Source organism: Hyla sarda, chromosome 13 (genome assembly GCF_029499605.1).
Source record: "Hyla sarda isolate aHylSar1 chromosome 13, aHylSar1.hap1, whole genome shotgun sequence".
NCBI classification, from domain to species: Eukaryota; Metazoa; Chordata; class Amphibia; order Anura; family Hylidae; genus Hyla; species Hyla sarda.
Genome location: NC_079201.1, coordinates 147,718 through 153,717, shown reverse-complemented (window position 1 = coordinate 153,717; position 6,000 = coordinate 147,718). Strand labels below are relative to the sequence as shown.

At 31.7% G+C, this 6,000-nt stretch overlaps 1 protein-coding gene across 1 annotated transcript in view; it reads left to right on the top strand.

Annotated features, from left to right (window-relative positions):
* Positions 1–6,000, top strand: part of HELZ (helicase with zinc finger) — a 111,172-nt gene that overhangs the window by 471 nt on the left and 104,701 nt on the right. The gene's annotated exons all lie outside the window — the stretch shown is intronic.

Genomic DNA, 6,000 nt, shown 5'->3' with positions numbered 1-6,000 from the left:
GAGTATGATGGGGAGGACACTCCTATATATATATTATATAATAACAGGAGATGTATATAGAGAAGAGTATGATGGGGGAGGACACTCCTATATATATATTATATAATAACAGGAGATGTATATAGAGAAGAGTATGATGGGGGAGGACACTCCTATATTTATATTATATAATAACAGGAGATGTATATAGAGAAGAGTATGATGGGGGAGGACACTCCTATATATATATTATATAATAACAGGAGATGTATATAGAGAAGAGTATGATGGGGGAGGACACTCCTATATATATATATTATATAATAACAGGAGATGTATATAGAGAAGAGTATGATGGGGGAGGACACTCCTATATATATATTATATAATAACAGGAGATGTATATAGAGAAGAGTATGATGGGGGAGGACACTCCTATATATATATTATATAATAACAGGAGATGTATATAGAGAAGAGTATGATGGGGAGGACACTCCTATATATATATTATATAATAACAGGAGATGTATATAGAGAAGAGTATGATGGGGAGGACACTCCTATATATTATATTATGTAATAACAGGAGATGTATATAGAGAAGAGTATGATGGGGGAGGACACTCCTATATATATATTATATAATAACAGGAGATGTATATAGAGAAGAGTATGATGGGGAGGACACTCCTATATATATATTATATAATAACAGGAGATGTATATAGAGAAGAGTATGATGGGGAGGACACTCCTATATATATATTATATAATAACAGGAGATGTATATAGAGAAGAGTATGATGGAGGAGGACACTCCTATATATATATATTATATAATAACAGGAGATGTATATAGAGAAGAGTATGATGGGGGAGGACACTCCTATATATATATTATATAATAACAGGAGATGTATATAGAGAAGAGTATGATGGGGAGGACACTCCTATATATATATTATATAATAACAGGAGATGTATATAGAGAAGAGTATGATGGGGGAGGACACTCCTATATATATATTATATAATAACAGGAGATGTATATAGAGAAGAGTATGATGGGGAGGACACTCCTATATATATATTATATAATAACAGGAGATGTATATAGAGAAGAGTATGATGGGGGAGGACACTCCTATATATATATTATATAATAACAGGAGATGTATATAGAGAAGAGTATGATGGGGAGGACACTCCTATATATATATTATATAATAACAGGAGATGTATATAGAGAAGAGTATGATGGGGGAGGACACTCCTATATATATATTATATAATAACAGGAGATGTATATAGAGAAGAGTATGATGGGGGAGGACACTCCTATATATATATTATATAATAACAGGAGATGTATATAGAGAAGAGTATGATGGGGAGGACACTCCTATATATATATTATATAATAACAGGAGATGTATATAGAGAAGAGTATGATGGGGAGGACACTCCTATATATATTATATAATAACAGGAGATGTATATAGAGAAGAGTATGATGGGGGAGGACACTCCTATATATATTATATAATAACAGGAGATGTATATAGAGAAGAGTATGATGGGGAGGACACTCCTATATATATATTATATAATAACAGGAGATGTATATAGAGAAGAGTATGATGGGGAGGACACTCCTATATATATTATATAATAACAGGAGATGTATATAGAGAAGAGTATGATGGGGGAGGACACTCCTATATATATATATTATATAATAACAGGAGATGTATATAGAGAAGAGTATGATGGGGGAGGACACTCCTATATATATATTATATAATAACAGGAGATGTATATAGAGAAGAGTATGATGGAGGAGGACACTCCTATATATATATATTATATAATAACAGGAGATGTATATAGAGAAGAGTATGATGGGGGAGGACACTCCTATATATATATATTATATAATAACAGGAGATGTATATAGAGAAGAGTATGATGGGGGAGGACACTCCTATATATATATTATATAATAACAGGAGATGTATATAGAGAAGAGTATGATGGGGGAGGACACTCCTATATATATATTATATAATAACAGGAGATGTATATAGAGAAGAGTATGATGGAGGAGGACACTCCTATATATATATTATATAATAACAGGAGATGTATATAGAGAAGAGTATGATGGGGGAGGACACTCCTATATATATATATTATATAATAACAGGAGATGTATATAGAGAAGAGTATGATGGAGGAGGACACTCCTATATATATATTATATAATAACAGGAGATGTATATAGAGAAGAGTATGATGGGGGAGGACACTCCTATATATATATTATATAATAACAGGAGATGTATATAGAGAAGAGTATGATGGGGAGGACACTCCTATATATATATATTATATAATAACAGGAGATGTATATAGAGAAGAGTATGATGGGGAGGACACTCCTATATTATATTATATAATAACAGGAGATGTATATAGAGAAGAGTATGATGGGGAGGACACTCCTATATATATATTATATAATAACAGGAGATGTATATAGAGAAGAGTATGATGGGGGAGGACACTCCTATAATATATATTATATAATAACAGGAGATGTATATAGAGAAGAGTATGATGGGGAGGACACTCCTATATATATATATTATATAATAACAGGAGATGTATATAGAGAAGAGTATGATGGGGGAGGACACTCCTATATATATATATATTATATAATAACAGGAGATGTATATAGAGAAGAGTATGATGGGGGAGGACACTCCTATATATATATTATATAATAACAGGAGATGTATATAGAGAAGAGTATGATGGGGAGGACACTCCTATATATATATATTATATAATAACAGGAGATGTATATAGAGAAGAGTATGATGGGGGAGGACACTCCTATATATATATTATATAATAACAGGAGATGTATATAGAGAAGAGTATGATGGGGAGGACACTCCTATATATATATTATATAATAACAGGAGATGTATATAGAGAAGAGTATGATGGGGAGGACACTCCTATATATATATTATATAATAACAGGAGATGTATATAGAGAAGAGTATGATGGGGAGGACACTCCTATATATATATATATATAATAACAGGAGATGTATATAGAGAAGAGTATGATGGGGGAGGACACTCCTATATATATATTATATAATAACAGGAGATGTATATAGAGAAGAGTATGATGGGGGAGGACACTCCTATATATATATTATATAATAACAGGAGATGTATATAGAGAAGAGTATGATGGGGAGGACACTCCTATATATATATATTATATAATAACAGGAGATGTATATAGAGAAGAGTATGATGGAGGAGGACACTCCTATATATATATTATATAATAACAGGAGATGTATATAGAGAAGAGTATGATGGGGGAGGACACTCCTATATATATATTATATAATAACAGGAGATGTATATAGAGAAGAGTATGATGAGGAGGACACTCCTATATATATATTATATAATAACAGGAGATGTATATAGAGAAGAGTATGATGGGGAGGACACTCCTATATATATATTATATAATAACAGGAGATGTATATAGAGAAGAGTATGATGGGGAGGACACTCCTATATATATATTATATAATAACAGGAGATGTATATAGAGAAGAGTATGATGGGGGAGGACACTCCTATATATATATTATATAATAACAGGAGATGTATATAGAGAAGAGTATGATGGGGAGGACACTCCTATATATATATTATATAATAACAGGAGATGTATATAGAGAAGAGTATGATGGGGGAGGACACTCCTATATATATATTATATAATAACAGGAGATGTATATAGAGAAGAGTATGATGGGGGAGGACACTCCTATATATATATATTATATAATAACAGGAGATGTATATAGAGAAGAGTATGATGGGGAGGACACTCCTATATATATTATATAATAACAGGAGATGTATATAGAGAAGAGTATGATGGGGAGGACACTCCTATATATATATATTATATAATAACAGGAGATGTATATAGAGAAGAGTATGATGGGGAGGACACTCCTATATATATATTATATAATAACAGGAGATGTATATAGAGAAGAGTATGATGGGGAGGACACTCCTATATATATATTATATAATAACAGGAGATGTATATAGAGAAGAGTATGATGGGGGAGGACACTCCTATATATATATTATATAATAACAGGAGATGTATATAGAGAAGAGTATGATGGGGGAGGACACTCCTATATATATTATATAATAACAGGAGATGTATATAGAGAAGAGTATGATGGGGGAGGACACTCCTATATATATTATATAATAACAGGAGATGTATATAGAGAAGAGTATGATGGGGGAGGACACTCCTATATATATATTATATAATAACAGGAGATGTATATAGAGAAGAGTATGATGGGGGAGGACACTCCTATATATATATATTATATAATAACAGGAGATGTATATAGAGAAGAGTATGATGGAGGAGGACACTCCTATATATATATTATATAATAACAGGAGATGTATATAGAGAAGAGTATGATGGAGGAGGACACTCCTATATATATATATTATATAATAACAGGAGATGTATATAGAGAAGAGTATGATGGGGGAGGACACTCCTATATATATATATATTATATAATAACAGGAGATGTATATAGAGAAGAGTATGATGGGGGAGGACACTCCTATATATATATTATATAATAACAGGAGATGTATATAGAGAAGAGTATGATGGGGGAGGACACTCCTATATATATATTATATAATAACAGGAGATGTATATAGAGAAGAGTATGATGGAGGAGGACACTCCTATATATATATATATATAATAACAGGAGATGTATATAGAGAAGAGTATGATGGGGGAGGACACTCCTATATATATATATTATATAATAACAGGAGATGTATATAGAGAAGAGTATGATGGGGAGGACACTCCTATATATATATTATATAATAACAGGAGATGTATATAGAGAAGAGTATGATGGGGGAGGACACTCCTATATATATATTATATAATAACAGGAGATGTATATAGAGAAGAGTATGATGGAGGAGGACACTCCTATATATATATTATATAATAACAGGAGATGTATATAGAGAAGAGTATGATGGGGAGGACACTCCTATATATATATTATATAATAACAGGAGATGTATATAGAGAAGAGTATGATGGGGGAGGACACTCCTATATATATATTATATAATAACAGGAGATGTATATAGAGAAGAGTATGATGGGGGAGGACACTCCTATATATATATTATATAATAACAGGAGATGTATATAGAGAAGAGTATGATGGGGGAGGACACTCCTATATATATATATATATATAATAACAGGAGATGTATATAGAGAAGAGTATGATGGGGGAGGACACTCCTATATATATATATATATATAATAACAGGAGATGTATATAGAGAAGAGTATGATGGGGGAGGACACTCCTATATATATTATATAATAACAGGAGATGTATATAGAGAAGAGTATGATGGGGAGGACACTCCTATATATATATATTATATAATAACAGGAGATGTATATAGAGAAGAGTATGATGGGGGAGGACACTCCTATATATATATTATATAATAACAGGAGATGTATATAGAGAAGAGTATGATGGGGGAGGACACTCCTATATATATATTATATAATAACAGGAGATGTATATAGAGAAGAGTATGATGGGGAGGACACTCCTATATATATTATATAATAACAGGAGATGTATATAGAGAAGAGTATGATGGGGAGGACACTCCTATATATATATATTATATAATAACAGGAGATGTATATAGAGAAGAGTATGATGGGGGAGGACACTCCTATATATATTATATAATAACAGGAGATGTATATAGAGAAGAGTATGATGGGGGAGGACACTCCTATATATATTATATAATAACAGGAGATGTATATAGAGAAGAGTATGATGGGGAGGACACTCC